The sequence below is a fragment of the Vicugna pacos genome, chromosome 9 (genome assembly GCF_048564905.1).
Source record: "Vicugna pacos chromosome 9, VicPac4, whole genome shotgun sequence".
NCBI lineage: Eukaryota > Metazoa > Chordata > Mammalia > Artiodactyla > Camelidae > Vicugna > Vicugna pacos.
The window spans coordinates 68,542,155-68,555,562 of NC_132995.1; the positions used below are offsets into that span (position 1 = coordinate 68,542,155).

Below are 13,408 nucleotides of genomic sequence, written 5' to 3' on the forward strand. Positions count from 1 at the left end.
ATAAAAGAACCAAAGGCCTAGAGGTCTGCGGTATAAATTGAATCCCACTTTGGGCTTGTGCTAATAAATAGATTGCTTTTGCAGATATAAAGATTGAAGAGGCATAGCCTTATTGAAAAGTAATAGTGGCTTTGAAAGTAAGCCCACAGGATCAAAAATGTCATTGTGTGCTCCCTTGACAGAGTCTTTTTAAGTCAATTTCCTCTCAAGGATTGACCGGGGCTGTTCTAACCAGAGACACTGCTGAAAACATCAGCCTGGTTGAGAGAGCTCCACTGTGCTTAGAACTGGGATGGAAAAGACAGAACAAACAAGAAACCACATAGAAAGTTCGTGGTGCAAACACCTAAGGAAAGGCAAAGTGATTTCCACAGATGGAAGGGGCAGAGATACTGATCAAATTGAGGCCTGATAAGAAATTAAAGCCAAAGAGTAAAGATAAAGCAAAATCATACTGGCTAAGATAGAGTGAAATGGGACAGAAGCCTTGACATGGGACAGAAATGGGGGAATCCTGAGAATTCACTTGCATGGGCTAGCTTCTGTGTGTATTGGTGCTGAGGGGACTTACAATTTTTTGGGAGAGAAAAGTGTCATCTATTCATAATTCATCTATTTTCACATTTAATGAAGCATATTGGCACTGACGCTGAGGCACAGGCATTGAGTTGTTCAAGATTTAGAGGACCCCAGCCCCACAAAACCCCTCAAATCATACTGTCTCTCAACCAGTTCTGGCTGGAAAAGTCCTGATCACTCTGCAAATAAAATGCAAAATTGCATTCCTGAAGAAAATATCACATTTTCCAAAAGCATGCATTACAACCAAGAAGGGTTACGGGATAATGGGTTATGTTGGGTTATGTCAGATCACTCAAACCTGTATCATTTGATTAGAGAACTAACAGAACAATAACTGTGCTAGTATATGAGCATGGTTAAAATATAACTTAGTTTCTAATAAATAAGGAAATAACTTCAGTAAATATAGGATTTTAACTTTCAAGAAAAATGTGAAGGCAACTTGATGGAAAGGGAGGTAGGGATATACTGAGGCTGCTCAGCTACAGAGAAAAGAGTAAAAGGCACAAGCTGGGGGTACTGGAAGCAAGAGCGACAAAGTGCAAATCCACGTCGAGTCAGGAAAAGTGACATTAGGTGAAGTATCATCATGTAAAGAACCACACAACTGCAGCTTGCTGTGCTCAGCTGTGTTACTATACTTTGTTTCTGTTACTTACGGTGCAAAATACTAATATTTGGAAAAATACACATGAACCAACCTAAATTCACATTTTATTGCCATCATTCCTAAATGAACTGACCAGCTAATCCAATACGTTTGAGCCTGTTGGAGTAAAGAGAAGGGGAAGAGATCTGACTTTTAAACAAAGTTCAAAGCCATAAAATAGAAGAGAAGAGGCACTAGTGGGCTCTAAGCTGTTTTCCCCACTGAGCTTCAGTCCAATTCTCAGTCGGCAGGATTCTTGGAGATCCAAAATGTAAGATCCTGAAATCCTTTGTAGATCAGCTATTTGAGAAGTCCCAGCATAGTGACTGCTTAAAGGGATTTAAAAATTCAATGTAAAAAAATATATATAGTGTATCTTAAATCATCCTGTGGACTGATGAAAAAATTGTTAACTCCATTCATCACTGAGATACATATTACAGGTGCAAAATTACCATTTTCTTGCCAACTGACTTGACTGCAGACAGCAGTTGTTAGAGCAGAAAATGTTTTCATGTCAGTCATAATGATAATTCTTTAAGGAAAGGATAATATATTTAAACTGTAATAAACTGTGTTAATCCTACAAAAGAAAAATGTGTCATCATTTTTTTATGAATAATACTTTTTACTCTTCTATAATCTAGGCTGACCAGTCCAACCTGGCATATCTCAGGTAATTGCATTCTGTACTGTGTATAATAATATGGACCAACAAGTATGTACAGATGAGAATAACCAGGAAGGTGGAAGTCCTGGAAACATATCATTAGAGGAATGGTCAAAAAGTCTGGGCATGTCCTTCCTGGAAAAAGACAAGTTTAGGGAGCTTGTTATTTTAAAGGGCCATCATGTGACAGAGAAAAGCAGACCTCTCAGTTGGTACAACACAAGGCAGAACTAAACAATGAACGGAATTTGAGTGGCAACAGGACTTACTCATGATAGGGTATGTCCAGTATCAAAGCATCAAGTTGCATAAGATTGATTTTACTAACATTGAAAGTACCTGGGTTGAAAAATCCATGTAGCAGGGATGTTGCAAAGTGCATTTCAATACTGAGTGAAATCTGGACTAGATGACATTTAAACCATATTCTTTGATGTTCTAAATCTTTCCCCCTAACCACTTGAGAATAATACATATACTGTGACAATGCTTCCTCATGCTCATTTGTTATATGAATGTTTGTGAAATTTGGCTGCGCATCAAAACCAGGAGCTTTTGAAAAGTGCAAATACACATCCTATTCCAAGCCCACTGAGTAGCATTTCTGATGATGCAGGGCCATGAAATCTGTATTTTCAATGGCAACAGGTAATTATGCTGCATCCAGACATCTTTTCAAAGCATTGGGTTCCTAAGGTCAAAGCAATGGACTCTATCCTTTTATTGAATGGTTAGGTTTTCAAAGTTGTGCTTTTAAGTGACTGAAGACTAGCCGATTTAACTCATTAGCCGATTTATTACGGGAAGTAATACTGACTTCAAGGACAAGAACTGTGCCCAGCACTTCATATGCATTCTCCAGTTTTATTAGTAACAGCCTATGAAGTCAACTACCACTGCTTTTGTTACTTTACTGGGGGATGTCGTGCTGAGACACTTTGTTCTCCGAAATCACAGACTATCAGAGACTTAGCTGTTTGAAATCAGATCAGTAAAAATGGAACAGCCCACTCTTCTCTGGAAGATTTAAGTTACTCTGACACTGAGAAGCAGTGTCAATTTTCAACCGAGGTACAAAACTTTGGTAAGTGTTTTTCAGCCACAATGTTCAACATTTATCTTAACTTGGTAGTTTCCAAGGAAACAGAATCCAGAGTCCACATCTCAGCTCAGGCCTCATGCTAACTCCTTTACATTAGAGCCTTGTTCTTTTTTGGCATTATTAAAATTCTGCTCTATTTAAATACTATCGAAACTCCATCCTTCCCTCAAGTCCTGTTTTTAACCCTGTTTCTTCCTTTGCTTTGTGAGATGCTCCATGGTTCCTCTGGTATGCACTCTCTCTTGATGCAACAAGTCAATAAACCTAACTTTGTTATAGATACAGATACAGATATAAGTGTATAGATATAGCTATGTCCTTGATGCTCTTTGATCAAATGCACTATACCGTACCGGTAGATATTTTAATCCTCAATTTAAAGATTTTAGTAAAATAAGGCTCAGAAAGGAACTTACTCAGGATCACACAGTAAGTGACAGGACTGGGATTTCAACCCAGATCTATGACTTCAAAACCCAAGCTCTTAACACTGCACACAGAGTCAGAGACTGTTGGAGCTGAAAAAGAAACTCAGGCACACCATACTGCTAAATGAAAAATCAGGATTAGAATCCAGACATCTTGACCTCCCAACCCCCATCACAAGGGTAGTTTTGTTTTTATTTAACTGTCAATTAGCAACTTTTCAGGGTTTCCCTTTTGCTTGCACCCCTGGGGACCCAGTATGTTCCTAGGGCTTTGGAGATACCTGGAGCCTTCATTGAGACTCTAACTCTGGCAACTTAGGCAACACCCAAAACTCCAGATATTTCCTAATTATCCCTCCCTGACAGATGAGATTTTCACATCAAACTAATGCATTTCAATTTCAAAATCTGCTGAAACATAATGCATCAACCTTCCTGGATACAGTTAATAGACTACTTGCCTAAAATGTGTGAATTCTGTGAAAGCATTATCCTTCTCTTCCTTTTCCATTCATCCCAGTATCAGAGCACATGGGTTGTTAAGTTTCTAGTCAACCCTGAGTTCACATTACTCAAGTTCACTCCTGCCACTGTGAAGCTGTATAAGGCAGCAACAGCCATCAAAACCCAGGAATATTTACTAACTATGGCCACATATTTAACAGTGGATGCCCAAGAGTGGCATCCATCTTGAACCACCAATTTTTAGATGGGGCAATTATCTCATGCTATTCAATGCAAATATAATGGAAGTTAATCAAAATCATGCAAAAGACACATGATTTCATGCAGTTGATGCAAGTGCTATGAGAGAACTGCTCCGGTCAAATACAAAGGGATTATTGAAGGGTAGCTGGCAAATTTATATCCTTTAACAACTGAAGAGAGAACTTATGGATGGGTTCTTCAAAAAACAATGATTTGAATGTCACAGGAACAAAAGAAGCCCTGAAAAAATTAGGGAACTCCTTGAAGAGTTTTGCAAAACAAATCTATTTATGACTATGCTGTGCAACCAAATGATTTAACTTTTTTAAAAAAATAGTCACAACCACACGTACAAATTAAGACCTCACCTATTCTTTACTCATGCTCAGTTAACATATTCCCACAATTTTAAGATAATTTATTTTATTCCATGTTCTCTTTATTTTTTTCAAGATAAAATTTTAACTATAACTTTTCTTTACTTACAAGAAATTTTAGGACCCACTTAATGTGTATTAAGTTTAAATGCCTGCTTTCTGCTAACAGCTGTCTCTGGGTGGTGGGAACTCCTGAACCCCTTTTTTGGTGAGACACACGTGGTTTGGGAATCCTCCCTCTTCCTTCTCTTAAAGAGCTTGACTTCTTTCTTTCCTTGGTTGTACCTCCTTCATCACACAGGATGTATGTCCACACACATCGGCCCTTCACTTAGTTCTACCCTCTCTTGAGTCGGCTCACATGGCCCCCTCTGCTCGAAGTGTGGTCTGAAGACCAGCCACTTTGGATCCCCTGGGAACTTGTTGAAAATGCAGAATCTCAGGCCTTGCCCTCAACATTTGAAATAAAATTTACCTTTAACAAGACCCCCCAGGGAGTCTCAAGGTAACACGCACCTTAATGTTTAGCACTGTTCTAGATGATTCCCCAGCAGCTTTCCTGCAATACTGTATTTTGTGAAATCGAGAGGTCATTCTTATCTTCCTGATCTCTCACCTCCACATCTAGTAATTCACAAAATTCTATGCAAAGTGCCGAGTCCATGTGTAATACTCCCTCTGTATACCTCCTAATTCTTAGCAGAGCCCCAAAATAGCTCCCTAGCTACCCTCCTAGCCATCATTCTCCTTACCACTCTCTCCAATATTTATATTTTTTTTCTGAGAGATCTTCCTCTAAACAGCAAACAAGTCTGGCACCAGTCCCCTTTTTGCAACTCTTGAAAGACTACCTGTAGTAAGATCTAACCTCCTTGGAAAGCCACGAGCACCGGCTGGTTCCTGCTACCTCTCCAACCCTGTCTCCTCCCTCCTCCCACCGTACCATGCACTCTTCTCCGGCACCAGCCCAAGCTACTTAGAGCTCCCTGAGCAACATGTGATCTCTAACACCTCAGTGGTCCATTTTCACATGCTGTTCCTGGGGTAGAATGGCCTTTCCTTCCTGATCTACTCAGGAAATTCTGCGGAATCCATCTAAGCCACAGTCTCCTGAAGCCTTTTCTATCCCACCCGCACAGAACACTAACCTGTTTACGTCCCACCTCATTTTGTACAAATTATACAGCACATTATATTGAAATTATCTTATACATGTATTTCTTTCTTATTTCTAAGATACTGAATGAGTATATTATGTTAGTCTTTAACCTCTAGCATTTAGTGTCTAGCATAAAGAGGATGATCAATAAATCCTTGCTGAACGCATAAGTGATTCACCATGAAACAAATCTTGCTGCTCAAATAATCCTAAGTGCCATTTTATAGAAAACTACTGACTTATACAAGTATTTTGATAGATATTAATAAATGTATTTTGACAGAAAAAACATATAAAAAAGGACACTTTTTTATCATAGGCATGTTTCTGAACCACTCTTATAAGAAAACCTATTAATGAGGTTCACATGAATGATGCATCACCATTACTGAACAGCAGTTATGAGCAGTTTCCAGCTTTAAGTTCAATAACTTCTTGAAAACCTTATGGACTGCAGTAAGACAGAAATTATAGCCTAAGTGGGCATGTCTGAAGGCTTAGAAAAGGTAACTTTTGCTTATTTTGTTTTGTTTTAAACAGCGTCGAAGAAGTAGAAAGGTAAAACATAATACTTCCAACTCTGAAGTGTAAAATATCAGAATTTATGTGCTTCACTTGCAGCCGTATAGCCAGGCAACAGTTAAAAACAGAGACCACATCAGAATCGCCTGGGGAACCCCTGCATCTTCAGTGCAGGACACGCATGTGAAAGTGAAAGAGAACAAGAGAGAAGGAAGGACAATGAAGGGAGGGAGAGAGAGGAGGGAAAGAAGAAAAGGAGGGTGGAAGAAAAAGGAAAAAAGGGAGAGAGAGAAAGGAGAAGGGAAAGGAGAGGGGAAGGGGAGAGAGGGAGGAAGGGAGAGGGAGCATGCCCTGCAGAGACAAATCCACTTTCAGTCACGGCAAACGTCTCAGCGCTCCTCGTGCTGTCCTGTGTCTGCACACCTTTCCACAGACACCTGACAAGAGGCCTCTATACTAGAATTAAAATTTTAACCATATGCTTTATGACTCAGGTTATGTGTAAATATTACAATTCAAACTACTCCTTGCTGACACGTGCATGTAATTGTGAATACTATTTTCTCGATAACATAAGGTTCTTCAAGAGCTTTGGTATTACTATTAGCCTCTCTTCTTTCTCAAGGGAAATCCTGTTTCCTAATAATATTTTTTCACAGTCTCTTTACACTTAGTAGTCTTATAATACTATAGTTCAGGTAAATATCATGATTTTATTTCATTAATTGGAAGAGAGGTAAAAATGTAGTTACTAGGAAAAATGATGCGCCTTGACCAAGGAAGGGATGTAGTATATAATTCTCTACTATTTGAAGCACAGAACCAAGTTCCTTATGACTTAAATCTCATTTTATTTTAGGGCCCACAATAAATTACACTGTCCATTTCCCTCAGTTAAAAATTAAGAAAATTAAGAGCTAAACTTTCAAAACTTGCTCAAGCTCTACCTTTTTCCAGTGAAGTTTTTCCTGATCATTTCACCACATGGCACCCACCTCCTTTTCTTTTACTTCTCCACTGTATCTCTATACTTGTAAGATTGGAACTATTCAGCTCACATGTACATATCTGTTTATATTCTGTTATGCTCCCAGATTGACAAATGACCCCAAAGATGAAGCTGTATCATATTAATCTTGCAATTTAGGACAGTCCGGTCCCTGGGCCACAGAATGTACTTAATAAATGTTTAATAAATGCCTTTAAAAGCCAATGAGAGGATAATAACACACTTTTGCTTACTTTTATAACAGACTGTAATACATATTTAAAATGGACTCTGTGGAAAGAACAAAACATATTAAGCAGGAAAAAGCATACATTTAATTTCAACAACAAAAGACGTTTGTCAACACAGTGCTCCTTTACCTACGCATTGTCAAGTGCATACTTCTGTATGTCACTGGACTGCTTTTACTTGAGTGTTCACAAAGGGAACTATTTCTAAGTCAAGTTACTTATGTCCTCCTAAAGCTGCTTTTATAAGGTCAACAGTTCTTAATAGCACTGAAACAAAAAAGGACAAGGGAATGAGGCAATGAATTTGTACAGCTTCATCTATGTGGTGGTTATTTTAATGACCTGGCCTTAACTGTTTTTCTGACCCCCTTTTATAAAACTGCATAACTCTTACGACACTTTCAATGACAAAGCACACCTGACTTGTTTCCAGCCTAGATCTCTAGACATTTATGTTTAACTATGTTTGCCGGAGCTTTCAAATCACAAAACAACCTTGACTACACATACTGATGAGGAGACAATACTGACAAATAATATAGCTAGTGCTACTACATACAAATTAACTGTGCATAGTTCCACGATGTTTGTGAATTTGTTAAAAAAGCAAGCTACAAATGTAATCTTTCATACTTTGATGTGTGGGGTTATTTACTACCACCAGATTTTTGGTTCCTGCTAAACATGCATTTCAAATTCAAGAGGGAGATAAGCTATATGAAGCAACGTACAACAACCTTTCAGAAAATTGCACATTTGAAGATCCAATTTTATTCTTTCACGCTACCACTGAAACAGTCTTCTTTCTGATCACCAGGCAATTTTCCAACCTCTCTGAGATTTCTCTTCCTAAACAATTTCTTCCCGAAAAGCTTTCGGCAATAATTTAACACTTCAGTCTGCCCTGGTGAGTTGGATGAATTAGAAAAATCTGAAAATAGATTCCAAAGGAAACGAAGCAGCAACTGAACACTTACCTGAGAGTCAGTGACTCCCTGATGAGAGCTCTGCTCTGTCACAGTCAAAGATGAACATAATAAATGAAGATGTTACTTTTAATTTCTGTGCTTAGCTTTAAGCATTTATTTACTGGAAGTATGCAATGGCTAAACTGCCATGCTTCCCCTAAATAATGCCAATTATTTAAAAAAATAAAATTTGAAATAAATAGTTGCTATGATACTGTTATTGTGTCTGTGGGTGTGCATATACGTGCGTACATAATATTAGGAGCATACTTAGAACGTGACGTTAGGGTTCAAACACGGAACTTGCCATTTATTAGCCGTGTGACTTCAGCTAGCTTACTTAACCTCTCAGTGCCTCAGTTCCTCATCTATAAACTGGTTATTGTAACAATACCGACCTCACAGGGTTTGTGTGAGAATTAAAGGAATTCATACAAATAAAGTTCTAAGAATGGGGCCAGAAAGACAGGCTTAAATAGGCAGCTCCTCAAGGCTGGCCTGTGGGATGAGTGTGCTTTAGACCCTTTCTGGGATATGTTGCAGCCAATCACTATCAACCAGCCGTACGAGATCCAACAATATTTTACACTTTCAAAACTCTAAAAGCTAAACTTTTATATTGTTAATTCACAGACAGTTTGATGATCTTTGCTTCCTTATCACGAACAATTTCAGTCTCTACTCTCTATTCCTTAAAGTGGGGAAAAGATACACAAACATCTTTGGCACTGGACTACTGATGACTAACAATGACTGAGAACTCCTTATTTGCCAAGTCCATTGATAAGCGCTTTTATTTCATCCTCAGAAATTCCTAATGAATCAAGTTCTCTCATTATCCCCAATTTGCATACAGGGAAAACGAGGGTCCGGGAGGTCACACAGCCAGCAGTCGAGTGGTGTCAGAGCAGAGAGGGAGGAGGCGCCTGTGGAGACTTCAGGATAGAAACCAAGCTCTTAAGTATGGTACTCAGAAGGGACTATGTAGGGAATTCAGTTTAATCTATTTCCTGGTGAAACAACCCAGAGCAAGGCAATGACTAAGATGATACAAAACAAGTCTTTTGCAGTACAGTCTGAGGCTGTCTCTGTCTCTGTCTCTGTCTCTGTCACACTACTTCACATCCTCCTTTTCTCTAGCCTAATCCTGGAGTTACATTTTCTCACTTCTTCAATTTTGAGTAGAAAGTCAGAGAAAAAAAAAAAAAAACCATGTTTGCCCTGAATATATTCCTCCCCCACACATCCATTTTTTCTCTTTTGAAGTAGCAACAACAGCTGCCAACAGAGGATCCCCCGGGCTTACAGAGCATCAGTCAGCTTCACAGATGAAGGCAAAGATGAGAAGACAGAAATCTCTCCTTTAGAGAATTTTGCTAACGTTTTTCACTCTAAATTCCTTCTTTCATTAGTGAATACTTTTAAGACAACCCTGAAACCTCAAGGCAAGAATGGGAAAGCACTAAATTCTAGAAGCTACAAGTGGTCCCTGATTGCCAAGGGTCAAATGAAGGGGACTTGAGTGAATGGACACTCAGATCTCCATCTTCTCCAATTCATTTTATTTAAACTCATCCTTTCCATGGCCTACAGTCTCTTCCGTCTTCCCTATGTTATTAGAGACAAATTTCATTAGCCAAAGGCAAGAATAAGAGAAGACTGCTTTCATATTTTTGTAGAGTTCCAGTGACTTGAGGCTTATCAAGAGAAGTCAGAACAAGAGTTAGATACAGTACTTCTTCGCTTAGACCAAAAGTGCTTGCATTCTAAATCTCAAATTTGGAAGGAAAAAGCATTCTTAACTTTATGTTTAAACTATATCCTTTTACTCATACATTCATCATGCACACATAGAAAGACAAATGCAAAAATGCAATAACATTACACAGGCTCATTTTGCAAAAAAAGTGGGGGGGCACTATTTTAATTTTTGTGCTGAAAACAGTCTCCTTTTTAAAATGAGGGAAGTTCAGGAATAAAACAGTAATATATTAATGTATTCATTCGTCTAATAAATATTACTGAGAACCTGCTATGTAGCAGGCATTCTTACAGGCATTGAGAATATCCCAGCAAACAAAACAGGCAACATTCCTGCTTTCATGGAGCTTTTTTTCTCGTGGAGAAAACAAATAATAAACAAGACAAATAATTAAAATATATAGGATCCTAACTGGTGGTAAGCTTCTAAGGAGAAAAAAAGTAAAGCAGCAAAAGACAGCATGAAATAATCAGATGAAGAGAGAAGAAATCTGAGATAGTGCAGTCAGCAAAGACCTTATGAAAAAGTGATCTTTAAATTAAAAAGAAAGTGAGAAGACATTTGAGAGACTGGAATTCCACCAGAGAAGAGCAAATCCAAAGGCCCTGAGTTGGAAGAGTATCTTGCCTCTCTGAGGTACCAGAATGACTCCAGTGACATGAACAAAGAAATGAGATCAGAGAAATAAGAGCAAGCTAGATGATGTAGAACCTTAAGGTTCATGCTAAATATTTTTACTTTTACTATGAGTGAGATGGGAATCTATTAAAAGAGTTTTAAGCAGAGGAATAGCATAATCTGACTTATAATTTAACAGAATTACTCTGGTAAGAGGGTTAAAAAAGGACTACTTGGTACAAGATCAATAATGGTGGCTCTTGTAATAAACCAGACGAGAGATGATGATGACTTGGAGCAGCATGGCGGAAGCGAGGGTGGTGTAAAATGGTTGAATGCTGGGTATATTTTGAAAGTAGAGATGAGAAGACCTGCTGATAAAACTGACAAGATACGTGGAAAAGAAAAAGTTAAGGCTGAAATCTAACTTTTTGGCCTGACCAATTGAAACATGGAACTGAAATGAGGACGACTATAGAAATGGTTGCATATATATAGTTTTTTGATTTTATTTCTTTCGTTTCATTTGCTGGAGATGTGGAAGGCATATCAGGAGCTCATTTTTTAACATGTTCAATTTAAGATGTCTATTAACCATCTAAGTGGAGATGTCAACTAGATAATTGGATGTACAGGTCTGAATTGACAGGAGAGGTGTGTGAGGAAGAAATGAATTTAGGAGTCATTAGCATATAGATGAGGAAGAATCAACAAAAGAGACTGAGAAAGACAGGTCTGAAAGTAAAAGGAAAACTAGGTGAATGTGGCATCCTTGAAGCCAAGTGAAGAAATTATTTCGGGGGTCGAAAGCAAAAGTCTGATAAATGCTGTCCATAGGTCAAGAAAGTTGAGGACTGATAATTGACTGCTAGATTTTGCAATGTGGGATCCTTTGTGGCCTTGATAAAAGTGGTATCAGTGGAGTGGAGGAGTGTGAACAAAAATTTGGTTATGAAGAAAGAAACTAAAGATGGTGAGTACAGACAACTCTCAAGAAGGTATGCTACAAAGGGATAGTGAGAAACAGGCAAAATAATGGAAAGATATTAGGATTAGGGAAGTACTGTTTACTAGTTTATATTTAAAATAAGAGATATAAGGTGGTGTTTGTATCCTGTTATGAATGATTCATTAAAGTGAGATTTACTGATGTCAGAAAGAGACGATTGAGAGACTTGTCTTTGAGCAGATGCAATGAATGTGTTCTAGGGCAGTCTACTCCAAGGGTAGTCCAAGAATGGCAGAATGACCATCAGCTGGGAGACTGTCAGAAATGCAAATTATCTGGCCCTATGCTACAGCCAATAAGCCACACTCTCAGGGTGGGACCTAGGACTCTGGGACCCTAGTAATTCCTATCCATGATAGTCTGAAAGATACTGATCTAGTGCACAGGGGAGGAATCAACCTTATCTAGGAACATGAACAATTTACCTGTGAAATGGGAGAAAAAGTAAAGTCTTCTGGGCACAGGTGAGATGGACAGGTAAGTATGGTAGTGGAATCATATGGAAGTTCTCTTGCAATTGCTTTGACTTTTCAGTGAGAAAGGAAGCAAGAACATCAGTCCCTTTTCTCTATTTTGAGTTGGACTACTAGCTCCACAGTCCCAGAATGACTTTATGTCACTGGAAAAAGCTATATTATTCTCTTCATCCACTGTGACCGAGTAGGAAGTCAACATAAACTTTAAGCCTCTTTCTCTACTTTATGCCAATCTTCTATTTCTGCTACTTGCTTGAGTCTATTTTTTCTAGAGATCAATTTGGTTTAACCTTTCTGTCAAGCTGGGTTCCCCAGAAACCAATACACACACCTACCATACAAATAGCCCCCAAACTAGGAATTGTACTGAGCATTAAAGGAATGTTAAATTTTTGTACTCCAAATCAAAGAAAAATAAAAGTCCAATGACATAACGTGCCAAGCCGACACTACATAAAATTATCTAAACTCTTTCCTGATCATTATTTATTTCCTTATTATTTATTATATAGGCTTATCATGAAATACTCTGGATAATAAAAAGACAGGATACCATAAAAAAAAACCCTAACGAGTAAATATATTAATCAATACCTTTCAGCATTCCATGAGAAATAATACTCTGTTGTAGGTTTTATAGTTATTGATCCACACTGAGATTCTGAAAAGAAAATAAGTATGTAGTCAGGTCACATATTCTGTAAGATTACTAGATCTAGTAATATTTTCACTATTTACTAGAAATTGTAAACTAGAAGTTGTTTTTGTTTGTTATTTTTAAAGAAAAATGTATAGGGAATTATGCATAAGTAATTAAGCCTAGAGATTATCTTGAATTAAAGTCTAAATGAAATCACTGATAGTTTTAAGACTGCGTATTCCAAAATTAACCACTTTTTGTGATGTAAGACATATTCTTTTCACTAAGCCATTAAGTTTGTGTGGTCTAGTGAAATTAACTCTTTTCTGAATGCCATATTTGGGTACAGTATCATCCAGGAACTCTCTCTACCACATGCAACTCACACCCAGTACGTAACAATGAAATCTATCTTCTCTCTAAAGGCATACTTGTATTACTTATCTTGATGAACAATATTTACTGTCCAAATTTCCAAACCTGGAAATTCCCCCAAGTA

At 38.0% G+C, this 13,408-nt stretch overlaps 1 long non-coding RNA gene across 2 annotated transcripts in view; it reads right to left on the reverse strand.

The window, feature by feature from the left end:
• Window positions 1-12,930, reverse strand: part of LOC140698286 (uncharacterized) — a 199,894-nt gene extending 186,964 nt beyond the window's left edge. For both annotated transcript variants that reach the window (XR_012075964.1, XR_012075965.1), the window contains exon 1: window positions 12,864-12,930. This is a non-coding gene — a long non-coding RNA (uncharacterized lncRNA). The remainder of the gene's footprint in view (window positions 1-12,863) is intronic.
• Between the last annotated feature and the right edge of the window lie 478 nt (window positions 12,931-13,408).